Genomic DNA, 20414 nt, shown 5'->3' on the forward strand with positions numbered 1-20414 from the left:
TTACATGTTTTGTGTAATATTGTTTTAAATGGAAGCGATGGGTTTTGGGTCTCTAATTGCTAATAGTTCTTCCACGGATGGTAATGCAAATTCGACTGTTATTTTTTGTACTTTAGGGTTGCTTTTGGTATTTTGACATCTTATAGATAGTGATCTCTTTTATGTAACATTTTTTAAAATGTCATTGATAGGTACCTTGTCACACCTCCAAATAGGGTCTGGGGTAATTCTGACTAATTATATCAAATCACAGTTGTATAAACGAGAACGACTCTACATGAGACGTTTTGTTGAGTTTTGCAGCGGAAGATAAATATGTCTTTAATTGATATGATATGTAATGAAGACTCCAAGCATAGCAAGCAATCATCATCAAAGCAGTAGATATACAGTGGAAGCAATATTTAAGTACCTGAGAATAAACATGCTTAAAAAGTCAACACGAGGTTGAGTGAGTTCATAGGTTTGTCATATATAATGATTTCAGCAATAGTGTTAGACCACAAGATTTGTTTTCATAAGTAGATCACTCAGATCTAGTCAAGTTGATCTCCCGCAGGATCAAAAAGTTATGCCAGTGCGTGATATTTAGACTAAACGTTGTTTGCCCTGTGACAAGTTGTTATGTCCTTGTCGTTTAATTTCATTATCAAGTAATACAAAGACTTAGTCAAATGTATCGGGGACGTTACTCCTGATAGGCCTATCCCCAATAATTAAGAATGCCGCAGCAATTAAAAATATCACTGTAGGGACTTAGTCAGACATAGCCGGGTATAGCATAGTTTTAATAGTTGGTACTGATATTTAGACTAGACTTTCAAGTTTGCCCCGTACAAGTTATCGTTTATACTTGTCGGTTGGGGATTTGCTGGTCATAGCCCAACATATCACAGTTTAATAGTTGATACGTGTAAAACAGTTATAAAAGTTGCGCATGTATTCTCAGCCTAAAAATATATAAAAAGGGAGTAGATGAACTCACATTAAATAGCAGTTGAAGTATTCCACGCAAGAAGGAAAGTAAAGCAAGTAAGTGGTCTGGATATCAACCTTGAGGTATAACGCTTGATTAGTTAATGTCTAACTTGACATAAAGTATGTTTATTAATATAGCAACTATATTGACAGTGATGGTTTTCGAGAAAAGTTCCTATTTCTCAAAAGTTTCTATTTTTGGAAACCTAGTATTTATGAAAAACTTCCACTTATAGTAAGCTTCTAGTTTAAGAATGTTCGGGTTATAATTCTTAACAAAGATTTTGTACAATCTCGCCCAAACTTCGTCGCTAACATGCAAGTCACTTGAATGATCTATTGTTACCGAGCGGCCCAGGATCTCTTGACCAGAATCTAAGTCTTGGCATTCGAGATCCACAAGCGTCCCATAATGGTAACAAGGATCACCCTAGGCCACAAGTAGCGGTAATGTTTGTAGTCTTTGTACACTATCTTTAATTATAACCTTCACGTTAGGTGCGTATATACATATATATTCATTAATTCGATTTTAATTATAACTTCTATATATTAATTCATAAAAATACTTTTATAATTTTTAGTAACACATATTACTAATTATAACATGTTATTTATTTTAATTTTAATTGCATATAATTTATAACATTATTTACATGTTTCGGTAAAAAAATAATAAACCGAAGTAAATAGTAAAAAGTAAAAAGTAAAAAGTAAAAATTAAGAAAAAAATACTTACTAGTAGTAATTTTTCAAAGAGAGAATGAGAGAAATTTTGGTGTGAGTTTGAATGAGAAATGAGGGGTATTTATACTTGAAAAAATTAGGTAAAAAAAATAAAATAATTAAAAGAAAAAGAAATATTTTAATTTTTAATGGAATTTTAAAATTCAAAAGTATTAAATGTTAGGTAATGGGATAATGCACAAAATAAAATAATAAAAGTAATTTTCCATTATAATTTTTAATTAAAAAGTAATTTATTTATTTATTTATTTATTTTATTAAAAAAAATCATTTATTTTAAGGATTTTTTTATATATTTTTTTAAAATAAACAAATTGATTTACTACTTTTCCAAGAATATTTATCAATATTTTTTTTATTCATAATAACAATACTGATAATAAAGATATTAATTATTGATATCTTGTTTAAAAAGGATATTAATAATAATAATATTAATATATCAAATTAATGCGTAATTATTTACAAATAATTGTTCGTGAATCGTCGGAATTAGTCGAGGTTAAATGAAATCATATAAAGATTTTTGTTTAAATTTTGCCGGAAATTTACGGGTTGTCACAGTATCCCCCTGTTAATAGAAATTTCGTCCCGAAATTTAGTTGTTGCCATCAGTCGGCGTTGTTTGTAAACAGGTGAGGATATTTTCGTTTTATTTGGTCTTCACATTCCCAGGTATGCTCGAGGCCTTTCGTGAATTCCAACTAATAGGATATTATTTTGTTCCTAGCGTTTAAATCTTTCTATTCATAAATTCTACGAAGTGCATTTTATTATTAATGCGGAGGTTATCTAAAGGATTTAACAAGAGTGTCATTGATTAGGTTTTCCTCAGAAAGAGATGATGACGTTATACAAGCATTTCAATATACATGAAATGTGTGATGAATAATAGTGAGCTTATTTAAACCTTGAGCGTTTATGCTACAATATTAGGATAGACAAAATAGAGAGGAGTTCATGAAAATCATAATTATGAAATTTGATAGAGATCGTCATTCTTTACAACAAGAATGATGAATATGAGTTGAAAAATAGAGTTTTATCGACATTAAATAATATGGATAAAACGATTCGATTATAGAAAGAGTATAAATGAAACTATCACAAAAGAGTGAAATGAGGAAATTAAATGTTCACCTTAACTTTTGATATGGTTAAAGTTGATTTCCGGAATTCAAGGGATTTAAAGAAATCTTCATAATCTTTATAAGATTTGATTCTCCGGTAATTAAGAAAATTAGGATTTTCTTTAATTAAATACGGTGAATTGTCTCGATTGCTGTGTCTAGAATTTCGCTATAAATTAGCTTCTTCCGTTTCATTATCTTCACCACTTCTATACTTTCTTCCACAATTCATACTTCCAAAAGATTTCTTAATATGCTCAATCCAGTTCTTGTTCTTGACCTTATATTGGTTATCGCCACAATCTTCCTTCTTTTCCAACTCCCACCAGAGGAGTGTGTTTACTTCTATTATGCTCTAGGATTTATCGTGTTTTTAGTTCTCCCGTGTCTTTATATTGCTATACGCATTGATATACACTATTTGTAATTTCGGTATTGTTATCGGGCTTTATATTTTCCCTTATTTGTCGAAGCTCTTTGCCTTTTATTCTCCTCTCGACTCCAAGTAAAGCGAGTAATGGTCCAGAATTTGTAGGTATGAAGTTTCGAATAATCATAATATACAAAGTAGAAAGGAAAGGTAATAGCACGATTTGATTTGTCAAATTACCAGAATATCCGAAAAAGACCGAATCATCAAGAAAAATATTTTCTTGATATGTTTTAGAGTTTAAATGTAAGAGTCGTGTAACATGGCAAATGATGATTATAAAGTCTATGAATCATCATCTTCCATTAAAAATTTAGCATGACTTACTGTAATATAATCACGTTGGCCTGACGTCATTATATTATACTAACTCGTGCTTCAATTCCCAACACTTCTTCAAAACATTTATAATTTAAACTTGAATATAGAAACTAAAACAGTTTCCTTTATGATGTGATAAAGTTATCGCAAAGAGATAATTTATTGCGGACAAGAATAGTTATGAAGATATCTTCAGAAACATCGAGGATATTTATGACGAAAGATACGATGATATCTTAGAATTTTCTAAGATCAAATGATAATGAGGAAAGTTCTTCTGTAAGGATTTAAGATAAGTAAGGAGCAGGGTAATTGCTAATGATTTCAGCAGATACTGAATCATCTAGATTCTTTGAATACAGGTTTAGTCCTTGAGATTTGTCCACAGATTCCTTCATGTTTTGCTCAATCCGTCTTTCAATACCAGATTTTCTTTTGAGCTTTTCTAACGCACAATTCTTTATTATCAAGCTTCTGGTCATTAAGACCATCTACGGCCTTTGCTGCTTCATCAGCATTATTAGGGTTAACGAATCTGAATCGTTGGTTATAGTTCTAAGGTGTTTTCAAAATTTTTGAAGAATGTACAATGTAACATATTAATGTGAGATATAAATATTTCTCGGGTATTACCTACCCGTTAAAATATTTTCACCATCAACAGTTTGTACAACAGAATATTTAATTACAATCTTTATGATAATATACGTACATATATATTTTTCTTCAGATGTAATCATGGATTTAATGAGTTAATATAATATTAAACTCATTTGATTTGAGGTTGGAACAAGAATAAATAATCTCCAAAAACTTTTAGAAACTACATATTCTCTGCAGAGTATTTCTTTAATGTAGTTATGAATCAATACTTCTTCGTTTGTTGTTACGGGTATTCCTTGGTATCTATGGTGCGTATGATGTTGATGCTCGTAGCATAGACTGTGATGTTGAGGCTTGTGATGCGGATGTTGTTGTTGATGAAGCTGATGGTGCTGATGTTGTTGCTAATACTGATGCAACTGCTGGTGCTTATAATGCTTGCTGTGTTGATGATGTTGGCGGTACTGTTGAGGCTGTTGCTGATTCTGGTAGTGCCGTCGGTGCTGGTGATGTTGACGATACTGCTGGTGGTGTTGCGGTTGCTGTTGGTATTGCTTGTGGTGTTGATGATGTTGGTGATGTTGGTGGTACTGATGGTTCTGGTTATGTTGCTGGTGTTGCTTGTGGTATTTGGGTAGTAGGTGTGAGCCTAGCTTCCAAATCGTGCACTGTTTCCTCCAGGGTTTCTACTTTACACTCGAGTCTATGGATTTGTTCTACTCATTCCTCCGTAAGGTTTGTCAATTCTTGATATTTAGTTCGAAGTCTTCTAACTTCTTCTAATAACCCTATCTGGTTAGAGTTCGGGAGCAGAGGACGAATACTGTCTTGGGCTACATTGAGTTGACCTTCGAGGCGGAAAATCCTTGTGAAAAGAGTGAAAACGGTATTGCGAACAGGTTCGCCGGTAAGCGGATCGAGTACTCCGGCGTTTGGTGGTAAGTTTGGCTCGTGATAAGGAGTACCTTCTTCATTTCTCCATAGGGTGAGTATTTCGCGAACCCATCCCCATTTTCTGAAGAAATCACGGTAATTGATCGGTGGGTGTGTTCCCGTCACGCTATCTTCGGAGCGAGAGGAACTTGAGGAATCAGGTGAGAAATCCATTTTATGTGTTTGGAATAGGGTTTGATATGAAATGGGTGTCGAATATTGAATGATATATTCGTCTCCTTGAATACGTATATATAGCAAAAGATTTCCGTGATTTACGGAGGAAATTTAGAAAAAGTTTTAGACAAAGTCTATTGAGATAGATATAATAAGATATGATAAGATATACTCCACGTATGCAATAATGGCAGTATGACGTGCGCATTTAAATGTGGTGGCGGAATTGGATAGTACTTAGGAAAATGAGCAGAGTTCTTAGGTTGGCTCGGCATTCTAAGATAAGTAAAGTTTCTAAAGTATAGTGTAGCATTTAACAGTTAAAGGCAACAAGTAAAGGCACTACGGTCAAGGAAAATTGTAGTCCTACATTGCTAAGGTACCTAATTGTATAAGGCATACATAAAATGCAATCCTGGTTCTCTACAACAACCTGCTCTGATACCAATATGTCACAACAGATTGGGGATTTATTCCCAAACAGTGCCGTTCCTACGAATAGGGTGACCACTGAGCATACCTCAGACTCTAATTTTACAGCCCGTATAACAACCCTCATATTTCCATACCTGAATTGACTAATTTGACTATAGGGTTGTTATCCATACGTAATATATAATTAAATTTGACATTGATCAAATATTTATTTTTAGTCGACACTTTTTGTTAACTAAAGTTTACACTAATTATATAAAATAACTTTAGTTAATATTAATATTAATGCGTATTATATTTAAAATTATATGAAACATAATTATTAATTAAATGATAAGTTATTTTAATCATTATATATATATTTTTAGTTTATAAAAAAAAGAGATTTTTTTTATAAATTAAATAATGAGCCCATGAATTTTGACTAAATATTTTCAAAAATAAAAACTTATTAAAAACATTTTTAACATGTTTTTATTTTTTGTCAAAATTGGCACCTTTATTTTATTTATATTTTTTCTTTTCACCAACCATTTTTTTCCTATAAATACCCACTTCTATTTCATAAAAACTTGTATCAAATCTTTGGAAAAACTCTCTTACAAACTTGGGAAAGTACTTGAGGTATTTTCTATTTTTTTATCGAATTACTTTTATTTTTTTATATATTCTTTAAAAATTAGAATTTAATATATATAAATTATTTTTACATGTTATAATTAGTATTATAAGTATTATGATGTATAAAAATAATTTTGATAATTTATGGAATATTATTTATAATTAAATACGAATTATGTAGTATTTAAACATAAAAACAATATAATATTCGTAATAAAATATTAAACAGTAATAAAAATAATTATAATTTTTTTTAGATTATTATACTTTTATAAATAAGTGAAAATTATAAAACTTAAATAAATGGGACGATTAATATTTAAAAAGAATTTACTTTTGCATTATTCTAAACCGAGAGAAATAATAAAGAAAATACAAAATAAATACAAACATGTATTAAATATTTTTATAAAATTTTTATATGATTAGTAGCATCACTATATACTTTAAAAAAAATATAAAAATTAATTTTAAATTATTCTTCCTATTTATTTAATTATAAGCCGATTACAATGGTTAAATAATTAGAAAACATTAAATAAATAATATTTTGATATAAAATTTGATTTAATAATTTTTATAACATTTTTACATAATATAGAACCTTTAAAAAATATAAAATTATTTATTTAGCTCGATTTAATATTTATTACCTAATTAAATTTGATTAATATAAACTGAGTATATATATAAAGAAAAGTGGGAAATAAATACAAAAACTTGATAAAATTATTTTTATAAAATATCCTACTGAATTGTATAATTAACTAAGTTTATAAAAATTATAAATATAATATTTAATGAATTAATATTCGAATTAACATATATTAGTATGATTTTCGATTAACATAAGTATATTACATATACTAAATTAATATTATTATTATAACTTACGGTTAATAACTAAGTATACTATATAATAAAGTATAATGCTGATAATACAAGTTAATAACAATACATTATTAATAAACACTTATTTTATAACTATACTAATTTAATAATAATAACTTATAGTATATAATATAAGATAATCAAATTGTTAATACATTAATAAATATAATATAACATATATAATAACATATAAACCTAAAGTGAAGGTTAATCAAAGATAATGTACAATTCATGTGAACTTCATAGCTACTCACGGTCGTAAGTGAATGATGTCTAGGTTGCCATTTATGGGTAAGCTTGTGGATCTCGAATGCCATGACTTAGATTCTGGTCAAGAGTCCTGGGCCCCCGGTTACATCTGGTCATTCCTGACTTATTTGATAGCAACGAAGTTTGAGTAAAGTTAAACAACGTCTTGCTAAAGATTAACCCGAACTTTCTAAAATTTGAAAATTACTATAAGTGGAAACTTTCCATAAATAGTAACCTTCCAAAAATGGAAATTCTTTAGTGAACCATTACTATCAATATAGTACTATATACTATTGTCTGTTAGGCAATGTCTGATCATACATTTTATCTCTAGGTTGAGATCTCGGTCATGTCCTTCCGTTCAATTCTTTCGTGGAATACTCTTTTGTGCTACTAAGGTGATTTTCATAGCCCCACTTTTACTGTTTACTTAACTATTTATAACTTTTGGGGTGAGACACATGCTTGCTTTATAACTGTTTTACACTTAGACACAAGTACTAAATTGTTAACTATGCTGTCATGCTTTGATTCATGCTAAATCCCTACCGTAATATCGTCAATTGCTACGTTTAAATGCAAACTTAATTATTGTGAGTAGGCCTATTGAGAGTAACGTCTCTAACCATTCGACCGTTGGTCTTTGGTTACATAATAATGATTCCACGACACTGACAGTACAAGGTGTCATAGGGTAAACTTGTTTAGTAGCGATATTACAAAATGCAGCAACACTTTTAGATTGATATTTCTATATCAATCAACTTTAAACTAAATCTTGTGGTCTAAAACTTTGGATATTATTTATAAACCTGTGAATTTCACTCAACCTTTTTGGTTGACACTTTAAGCATGTTTTGTCTCAGGTGATGATTGAGCTAGCTGTTTGCAACTTTGTGATGATAGATTTGATGCTTGCATGGAGTCCACATCGCATATTATATTTTAGTTCATAAACATTTATTTTACGTTTTAATAATAATGTAAACATGTATTACTGCTTCCGCTGTTTTATTAACAAAGGTTTTATTCAAAAAGTCTCATATAGAGTCGTTCTCGTTTATACAACTGTGTTATGATATGATTGGTCACAATTACCCCTGGTCCATTTTGGGGGGTGTGACAGATTGGTATCAGAGCAGTGCTGTTGTAGAGAACCATGATTGCATTTTAAGTGTGCTTTATACAATTAGGTACCTTAGCAATGTAGGACTACAACTTTCCTTGACTATAGTGCCTTTAATTGTTGCCTTTAATTATTAAATGCTACACTATACTTTAGAAACTTTACTTATCTTAGAATGCCAAGTCAATCTAAGAACTCTGTTCACTTTTCTAAGTACTATCCAATTACGCCACCGCATTTAAATGCGACACTACGATTTCTGAAATTCTTGACATTCCTAAGTCATCTATCATGGTTTGTGTATTACATATGTATTACATGAAATATTATCCATGAATTTTGAAACTCCTATATTTGTTACTATTCATATTTAAACGTATATAACTCCCTATTATATCACGTACCTATATGCCTTATGCCTTTATGCATCGGTTTGCGAACCAGAAAATGTTATTGAGTTATCGAGAATCTCAAAGACATTATAATTTCATCACTATTTATATTCATTACTTTCTTTGCTTTCTTGTTGTTTTGATCATTGAATTTTCCTGACGGAAGACGTCTACGAAACTATAGAATAGAAAGCGTTTGGATTACTGATTTAAAGGATCCTATAGCTCAAGCCCCTAGACCTGAATAGGACATTACGAATTGAAAATCTTTAATCAAAAGATTATCAGATTACATACTTATCATCTACACACGTCATACTACCATTATTAGAGTATAGACACATCATATCTTATTATATCTTATCGTATCTATCCCAATAATCTTTGTCTAACACTTTTCCTAAATTTTCTCCGTAAATTACGGAAATCTTTTTGCTACATATACATATTCAAGGAGATGAATATATCATCCAGTATTCAACACTAATCTCATATCAAACCCTAAATCAAATCACATAATATGGATTTCTCAACCGATTCCTCGAGCTCCAATGGCAGCGTAACCGGAACAAACGAACCAATCAGCCATCATCTATTTTGGATGAATTGGGGATGGGTTCGTAGTAAACTTAATCAATGGAGACAAGAAGAAGGTAATCCCTTCCACCAACCGAATTCACCTCTTGGTGAAGAACCTGAAGCACTTACCGGCGAACCCGTTCGGAACACTATTTTCACCCTCATTTCCAGGATATCCAGTCACGAATATATAATATCTAAAATTCTAGATCTTATTCATCCACTTGTCTGAACTGCCAATCATCCCGGAATAATAGAAGAAGTCAACGAGCTTCGCGCTCGAGTGGTGGCTCTGGAGAATATGGTGTGAAACCTACGAACACCAGCGGCAGCACCAGCAGCATAACCAGTACCATCAGCATCACCACCAACAACATCAGCATCACCAACAACAACATCTGCATTTCACGCCTTAACATCACACTCAGTACCTCGGATATCAACATCATACGCCCCATAGATACCAAGAAATATTAGTAATAATGAGTTAAGATGTATTGACTCATTCTTCCTGAAGAATTATCTATGTATACTTTATATATATATGGTTTGAAACAATAATAAATCTTTTCGTACTAAGCTATTACGTGTAAATCTTAACTAGTATGTACTACTTGGTTAATTCATATCACTAATATGCTATAATGTACATCCTTCGTTAATGACTTAATGATCGTTAATCACTGCTTCAGCACAATAAACTCCATTTCATAATAAATCAAGTGTATTATTCAAATACATGTCTGATTTTACACTTTCATTTTCGATGTACTCGAAACTTTTTAGAAAACATTATTCGTGTCTTGTGAATTTCACAAGAATTCCACGAGCACCAACATCATATACCGAGGTATATCAATAACAATGAACGATGAAGTATTGATTCATAACTCCATTAAAGAAATATTCTGCGACGATTATGTAATCTCTCAAGTTTTGAAGATTATTTATTCTTGTTCCAACCGCAAATCAAATGATTTTAATATTATATTAACTCATTAAATCTATATTATATTTCAAGAATACATATATGAACGTATATCTCCATAAAGATTGTAATTAAAGTTCTTTTGTACAAACTGTTAATTGTGAAAATATTTTAACGGGTAGGTAATACCCGAGAAATATTTATATCTCACATTAATATGTTGCATTGTACATTCTTCAATTCTGATTCAATAATCAGTAACTATACTACTTACGTTCACAAGATATATGTATCCGTTCACTAAAGAACAACCATTTTCGTACAAATTCAATTACATATTCTAATTTTGACATATCAGAATCCAAGTAAAGCTTTAGCAGGTGTTATCTTCCTAAAGATTACTAAATTCACATATATATATTCATTCATATTCTATGATGAATTATCACATCAAACCACCGAAATTATCGTTCATTTCTTTTGTAATCAACAACGCCTATTCATCAACCATTAGATCCGTTGACGATTACAATCAGCGTTTAATCATCTAAAAACGAAATTTCTTGAAACCATCTCGGATTGATAACCAATGATTCAAATATGGCTGCATTAAATGCAGAGGAAACAGCAAAATTGTAGATGGTCTCAATGGCCAAAAGTTTTATAATAAAGAATGGTACGTTGGAAAAGCTCAAAAGAAAATTTGAAACTGAAAAACGGATTGAGCTAACCATGGAGGAGACCAAGGACAAATACAAGGACCAAACCCTATATTCAAAGAATCCAGGTAATTCTGGATCCGATGAATTCTTTAGAGAATATCTTGCTCCGAAGTCATGTTAAAAGCTTGCGAAAAATTTTTCTTCATCAACTTTCGAACTTAGAAATTTCAAAATATCATCATAAATATCCTCTATATTTCTGATGATATCATCATAACGATTCTTGTCAGCAATTAATTATCTCTTTGCGATATCTTTATCACATCATAAAGGAAACTGTATTAGTTTCTATATTCTGTAAAATTCAAGTTTAAATTATGAATGATTTGAAGAAGTGTTGGGAATTGAAGCATGAGTTAGTATAATATAATGACGTCAGGCCAACGTGATTATATTACAGTAAGTCATGCTAAATTTTTAATGGAAGATGATGATTCATAGACTGTATAAATCATCATTCGTCATGTTACACGACTCTTACATTTTATTTAACCTCTAAACATATCAAGAAAATATTTTTCTTGATGATTCGGTCTTTTCCAAATATTCTGGTAATTTGACAAATCAAATCGTGCTATTACCTTTCCTTTCTACTTTATAAATTATGATCATTCGAAACTTCATACCTTCGAGTTCTGGACCATTATTTGCTTGACTTGAAGTCGGGAAGAAGAAACAAAAGCATAAAGCTCTGACATATAAGGGAAAATATAAAGCCCGATAACGACTCCGAAACTATAAACCGTGTATATCAATGCGTATAGCAATATAAAGACACGGGAGAATTAAAAACACTATAACCCCAAGAGCATAGTAGAAGTAAACAGATTCCTCTGGTGGTAAAAGAAAAAGAAGAATGACTGCATATATGGTCAATATAATAACAAGTATCAATACAGGATTGAACATATTAACAAATCTTTTGGAAGTATGAATTTAGGAAGAAAGTATAGAAGTGGTGAAGATAATGAAACGGAAGAAGCTAATTTATAGCAAAATTTCCAAAAACGTCAATCAAGGCAATTATCCGCATTTAATCAAAGAAATCTCAAAATTCCGTGAATACCGGAGAATCAAATCTTATAGATTACGAAGATTTCCTTTAATCCCTTGAATTCCGGAAATCAATCGTGACTACGTCAAAAGTTAAGGCGAACATTTAATTTTCTCAATCACTCTTTTACGATAGCTTCGTTTATACGCTTCCTATAATCGAATCGTTTTATCCATATTATTAAATAGTGATAAAACTTTATTTTTCAACTCATATTCATCATTAAGATATTCTTGTTGTAAACAACGATGATCTCTATCAAATTTCATGAATATGATTTCACGAACTCCTCTCTGTCTTATCTGCCCCAATATTGTGGCATAAATGCTCAAGGTTTTAAATGAGCACAATATTATTCATAACATATTTTATGTATCTAATTTACTGAAATGACTTGTAAAACATCATCATTTTGAATGATCTCCGCATTAATAATAAAATGCACTTCGTAGAAGAACTTGTAGAAATTATGGTTTGTATGATTTTAATTCTTGAAACAGAACAATATTCTATCCGTTGGAATTCACGCAAGGCCCCGAGCATACCTGGGAACGTGAAAACCAAATAAAACGTAAATATCCTCGTCTATGTACGAACAACACCGATTAATGGCAACAACTAAATTTCGGGACAAAATTTCTTTTAACGGGTAGGTACTATAACAACCCTCATATTTCTATACCTGAATTGACTAATTTGACTATAGGGTTGTTATCCATACGTAATATATAATTAAATTTGACATTGATCAAATATTTATTTTTAGTCGACACTTTTTGTTAACTAAAGTTTACACTAATTATATAAAATAACTTTAGTTAATATTAATATTAATGCGTATTATATTTAAAATTATATGAAACATAATTATTAATTAAATGATAAGTTATTTTAATCATTATATATATATTTTTAGCTTATAAAAAAAAGAGATTTTTTTTTATAAATTAAATAATGAGCCCATGAATTTTGACTAAATATTTTCAAAAACAAAAACTTATTAAAAACATTTTTAACATGTTTTTATTTTTTGTCAAAATTGGCACCTTTATTTTATTTATATTTTTTATTTTCACCGACCATTTTTTTCCAATAAATACCCACTTCCATTTCATAAAAACTTGTATCAAATCTTTGGAAAAACTCCCTTACAAACTTGGGAAAGTACTTGAGGTATTTTCTATTTTTTTATCGAATTAATTTTATTTTTTGTATATTCTTTAAAAATTAGAATTTAATATATATAAATTATTTTTACATGTTATAATTAGTATTATAAGTATTATGATGTATAAAAATAATTTTGATAATTTATGGAATATTATTTATAATTAAATACGAATTATGTAGTATTTAAACATAAAAACAATATAAAATTCGTAATAAAATATTAAACAGTAATAAAAATAATTATTTTTTTTTTTGAGATTATTATACTTTTATAAACAAGTGAAAATTATAAAACTTAAATAAATGGGACGATTAATATTTAAAAATAATTTACTTTTGCATTATTCTAAACCGAGAGAAATAATAAAGAAAATACAAAATAAATACAAACATGTATTAAATATTTTTATAAAATTTTTATATGATTAGTAGCATCACTAGATACTTTAAAAAAAATATAAAAATTAATTTTAAATTATTCTTCCTATTTATTTAATTATAAGCCGATTACAATGGTTAAATAATTAGAAAACATTAAATAAATAATATTTTGATATAAAATTTGATTTAATAATTTTTATAACATTTTTACATAATATAGAACCTTTAAAAAATATAAAATTATTTATTTAGCTCGATTTAATATTTATTACTTAATTAAATTTGATTAATATAAACTGAGTATATATATAAAGAAAAGTGGGAAATAAATACAAAAACTTGATAAAATTAATTTTATAAAATATCCTACTGAATTGTATAATTAACTAAGTTTATAAAAATTATAAATATAATATTTAATGAATTAATATTTGAATTAACATATATTAGTATGATTTTCGATTAACATAAGTATATTACATATACTAAATTAATATTATTATTATAACTTACGGTTAATAACTAAGTATACTATATAATAAAGTATAATGCTGATAATGTAAGTTAATAACAATACATTATTAATAAACACTTATTTTATAACTATACTAATTTAATAATAATAACTTATAGTATATAATATAAGATAATCAAATTGTTAATACATTAATAAATATAATATAACATATATAATAACATATAAACCTAAAGTTAAGGTTAATCAAAGATAATGTACAATTCATGTGAACTTCATCGCTACTCACGGTCGTAAGTGAATGATGTCTAGGTTGCCATTTATGGGTAAGCTTGTGGATCTCGAATGCCATGACTTAGATTCTGGTCAAGAGTCCTGGGCCCCCGATTACATCTGGTCATTCCTGACTTATTTGATAGCAACGAAGTTTGAGTAAAGTTATACAACGTCATGCTAAAGATTAACCCGAACTTTCTAAAATTTGAAAATTACTATAAGTGGAAACTTTCCATAAATAGTAACCTTCCGAAAATGGAAATTCTTTAGTGAACCATTACTATCAATATAGCACTATATACTATTGTCTGTTAGGCAATGTCTGATCATACGTTTTATCTCTAGGTTGAGATCTCGGTCACGTCCTTCCGTTCAATTCTTTCGTGGAATACTCTTTTGTGCTACTAAGGTGATTTTCATAGCCCCACTTTTACTGTTTACTTAACTATTTATAACTTTTAGGGTGAGACACATGCTTGCTTTATAACTGTTTTACACTTAGACACAAGTACTAAATTGTTAACTATGCTGTCATGCTTTGATTCATGCTAAATCCCTACCGTAATATCGTCAATTGCTACGTTTAAATGCAAACTTAATTATTGTGAGTAGGCCTATTGAGAGTAACGTCTCTAACCATTCGACCGTTGGTCTTTGGTTACATAATAATGATTCCACGACACTGACAGTACAAGGTGTCATAGGGTAAACTTGTTTAGTAGCGATATTACAAAATGTAGCAACACTTTTAGATTGATATTTCTATATCAATCAACTTTAAACTAAATCTTGTGGTCTAAAACTTTGAATATTATTTATAAACCTGTGAATTTCACTCAACCTTTTTGGTTGACACTTTAAGCATGTTTTGTCTCAGGTGATGATTGAGCTAGCTGTTTGCAACTTTGTGATGATAGATTTGATGCTTGCATGGAGTCCACATCGCATATTATATTTTAGTTCATAAACATTTATTTTACGTTTTAATAATAATGTAAACATGTATTACTGCTTCCGCTGTTTTATTAACAAAGGTTTTATTCAAAAAGTTTCATATAGAGTCGTTCTCGTTTATACAACTGTGTTATGATATGATTGGTCACAATTACCCCTGGTCCATTTTGGGGGGTGTGACAGCCCGCGTCACCACTGTTATTTGGCCAACCATAAAAGGATCGCAAGGAGTAAGAGCCAATGCTTCGTCACAGGTAACACTGTGAGAACCCCCTCTACGACTAAATCACCCAAAGTCGTTGCCGTTAACCGAACCCGAATGTTGGTAATGTTAATCGGTCGTTACTTTGGACGCAGTTAAACCAGCTCTGATACCAATCTGTCACGTCCTCCAGATAGGGCCTGGAAGAATAACGTGACTTAATATATCAAATCACAGTTGTATAAACGAGAACGACTCTACATGAGACGTTTTGTTGAGTTTTGCAGCGGAAGATAAATATTTCTTTAATTGATATGATATGTAATGAAGACTCCAAGCATAGCAAGCAATCATCATCAAAGCAGCAGATATACAGTGGAGGCAATATTTAAGTACCTGAGAATAAACATGCTTAAAAAGTCAACACGAGGTTGAGTGAGTTCATAGGTTTGTCATATATAATGATTTCAGCAATAGTGTTAGACCACAAGATTTGTTTTCATAAGTAGATCACTCAGATCTAGTCAAGTTGATCTCCCGCAGGATCAAAAAGTTATGCCAGTGTGTGATATTTAGACTAAACGTTGTTTGCCCTGTGACAAGTTGTTCTGTCCTTTTCGTTTAATTTCATTATCAAGTAATACAAAGACTTAGTCAAATGTATCGGGGACGTTACTCCCGATAGGCCTATCCCCAATAATTAAGAATGCCGCAGCAATTAAAAATATCACTGTAGGGACTTAGTCGGACATAGCCGGGTATAGCATAGTTTTAACGGTTGGTACTGATATTTAGACTAGACTTTCAAGTTTGCCCCGTACAAGTTATCGTTTATACTTGTCGGTTGGGGACTTGCTGGTCATAGCCCAACATATCACAGTTTAATAGTTGATACGTGTAAAACAGTTATAAAAGTTGTGCATGTATTCTCAGCCCAAAAATATATAAAAAGGGAGCAGATGAACTCACATTAAATAGCAGTTGAAGTATTCCACGCAAGAAGGAAAGTAAAGCAAGTAAGTGATCTGGATATCAACCTTGAGGTATAACGTTTGATTAGTTAATATCTAACTTGACATAAAGTTTGTTTATTAATATAGCAACTATATTGACAGTGATGGTTTTCGAGAAAAGTTCCTATTTCTCAAAAGTTTCTATTTTTGGAAACCTAGTACTTATGAAAAACTTCCACTTATAGTAAGCTTCTAGTTTAAGAATGTTCGGGTTATAATTCTTAACAAAGATGTTGTACAATCTCGCCCAAACTTCGTCGCTAACATGCAAGTCACTTGAATGATCTATTGTTACCGAGTGGCCCAGGATCTCTTGACCAGAATCTAAGTCTTGACATTCGAGATCCACAAGCTTCCCATAATGGTAACAAGGATCACCCTAGACCACAAGTAGCGGTGATGTTTGTAGTCTTTGTACGCTATCTTTAATTATAACCTTCACGTTAGGTGCGTATATACATATATATTCATTAATTCGATTTTAATTATAACTCCTATATATTAATATATTAATTCATAAAAATACTTTTATAATTTTTAGTAACATATATTACTAATTATAACATGTTATTTATTTTTATTTTAATTGAATATAATTTATAACATTATTTACATGTTTCGGTAAAAAATAATAAACCGAAGTAAATAGTAAAAAGTAAAAAGTAAGAAAAGAATACTTACTAGTAGTAATTCTTCAAAGAGAGAATGAGAGAAATTTTGGTGTGAGTTTGAATGAGAAATGAGGGGTATTTATACTTGAAAAAATTAGGTAAAAAGAATAAAATAATTAAAAGAAAAAGAAATATTTTAATTTTTAATGGGATTTTAAAATTCAAAAGTATTAAATGTTAGGTAATGGGATAATGCCCAAAATAAAATAATAAAATTAATTTTCCATTATAATTTTTAATTAAAAAGTAATTTATTTATTTATTTATTTATTTTATTAAAAAAATCATTTATTTTAAGGATTTTTTTTATATATTTTTTTAAAAATAAACAAATTGATTTACTACTTTTTCAAGAATATTTGTCAATATTTTTTTTATTCATAATAACAATACTGATAATAAAGATATTAATTATTGATATCTTGTTTAAAAAGGATATTAATAATAATAATATTAATATATCAAATTAATGCGTAATTATTTACAAATAATTGTTCGTGAATCGTCGGAATTAGTCGAGGTTAAATGAAATCATATAAAGATTTTTGTTTAAATTTTGCCGGAAATTTACGGGTTGTCACATACCTGCTCTTTAATGCAGTTATCTGTTAACAATGCTTAAATATGTCGTTCTCTTCATGATAGTAATGATGGGATATTAAAATCTGAAGGTATGCTTCAGTTGATGTGTATTAGTTTAATCTTTTTATTGCATACTAAGCCAGTATTTCTTGGAATTATTGTCGTAGTAAATTTATTTTTAGTGTTTTTGATGTTAAAATCGTAAGGAGCTACTTTGGAATGAATCCGGTTAGTATTTCTTCCGAATGGTTAGATCATCTATTGATCATCTGAATGTCACTCGCGAATTAATCCATGAAATCTTTCGATTAATATTATGTGTTTCTGATAATTTTTGTTTTGCAACCGTGGGTTTGGTTTTGTTAACAGATATTCTCAAGAGCGTGTGTGTACTTAAACATGAATATATTATGTTGGTTGCTAGATGCATTAAAATAAGGCCGCCTCAACTCATTATCGTACTTGTATTGTCACGGGTAATGTTTAATTGTCACTCACAAAACAGTTTCATTTTTCAAGTTTAGTTCAAATGCGTTGATTATTAACTTTAATCTGTTTTGTAATAACTTTGAGAATTTGATTATTTTAATTATATGCAGTATGTGGCTCATATGATACATTCGGGGAATCGATATTTGAAAAATTTGTTGTTCTGATGTCCATTGTGATTATTTGGACTTACACTCACCTTCTTACTGTTGGTGGGAACTACAATCACATGTCACCAAAGACGCAATTAAGTTGTCGTATGGATCGATCTGGCCTAATTGAGACAGCACCATCCTAATTGAGACTGCACCATCGTAAGTTAATGCATCATATCGCGACTGGGTACCATGGTAAGTTAATGCATCATATTGGGACTGGGTTTAAGTTCATTAGTTATTTAGGTTTTATTGTTTTATTTTAAGCATATAATAATTTAAATTTAGCAAGTACATACATAATTGTATACGCTGTAAATACATTACTAATGTTACATGATATTTATTTAAATAATAAATAATTAGGATACGAGTTCCATCTCCATTTCAATGAGGATCACCCTCATTTGATGCCGGTGAAGCTTTTGCAATGATGATGTCTGCTTTTGTTGCTTTTGTAGAGGTCTGTTTTTAACAAATCTTGATGGTTTATTATTTCATTTTTTATTATTTTATGCTTAGTTATATTATATATTTGTTCTCACTTGTGGTAATCGTATCATCAGTCTACTACTGGTAGCTTCATTGCTGTTTCAAGGTATGCGAGTGTGACTCCCGTGCGTCCATCTATTCTAAGCTGTGGTATCGGTTGGCAGGTAATTACCATTATTTTAACACTTGTGTTTTCATATATAAGTATGAGGTTGAAAAGGGCATTCAAAAATGGAAACCGTTGCATACATATTTTTTAGTTATAGATACTGTTTTTTGTTGATATGGAATTGAAATTATGTTATATGCTTTGTTTAGAACTGTATCGGCATCTATGTGAGTAATCAATCCTTCAATGTTGGTCTTTTGGCTGTGACCCGTGTAGGAAGTAGAAGAGTTGTACAGATCTCAACAGGGTTCATGATTTCTTTTCGGTTCTTGATATATATTTTTTTTTTTTATCTTTCCTTTTACTCAATTTTTCGATCTTTTAATAGGTTTTATCTTCTTAAGGCTTTAAAATAGGTTTTTTATATTAGGCAATTATTTCAAATGGATATGACAATATGGGTAGGTTGAATTTTTTATAACCTCTTTTTGTAAATTTTTAGTGTTTTAAGTGATTATTAAACTATATTATTACAATAACAATTTCAGTTCTCAAAAAAACTATAAGAGGTTGACATGTTGCATACTTCGGTGCTTGGAAAACTTTCTATCCATTTGGTCGAATTGACCCTTTTGTCCCATAATAGTTCATAAATAAATGATCATGCAGGTTAATTTTGAACAGTCTTTGCTTCAATTCCTGCACCCATTGTTGCTGCTCTGTATTGCGTTTTCTTTGCTTACGTGGGTAAGTTTACACGAACATCCTATACTATTTCTTTCCATCGTTTTTAATGTTTGAACAAGAGGCTTATATATTACAATAATGTCTTTTAAAAATTTGGTGTAGGTTCATCCGGTTTAAGTTTCCTTCAATTCTGCAACCTTAACAGTTTCAGAACATAAACTATAATTACTTGACTTTCACAGCATATGTTATTTTCATAATTTATTCTTATTATGACCTATTTATAATTTATATTAGTTGTAATGAGTCTTGAGAATGCAGTAGGTGAGTCTTGACACTAACTATTTTTTGTTGTACTTCTTTTACTTATTTACTTTTTTGCTTCCCAAGGTTTAACAAAAAAGGGAAAGTCAAGTTAATGGTATGTTATATTCAACAA

General features: G+C 29.8%; 1 pseudogene; it reads left to right on the top strand.

Annotated features, from left to right (window-relative positions):
• LOC139841782 (nucleobase-ascorbate transporter 6-like) overlaps nt 1-20193 on the top strand; it is a 45561-nt pseudogene extending 25368 nt beyond the window's left edge.
• The last annotated feature ends 221 nt before the right edge of the window (nt 20194-20414 follow it).

This window comes from Rutidosis leptorrhynchoides, chromosome 4, assembly GCF_046630445.1.
Source record: "Rutidosis leptorrhynchoides isolate AG116_Rl617_1_P2 chromosome 4, CSIRO_AGI_Rlap_v1, whole genome shotgun sequence".
Lineage (NCBI taxonomy): Eukaryota > Viridiplantae > Streptophyta > Magnoliopsida > Asterales > Asteraceae > Rutidosis > Rutidosis leptorrhynchoides.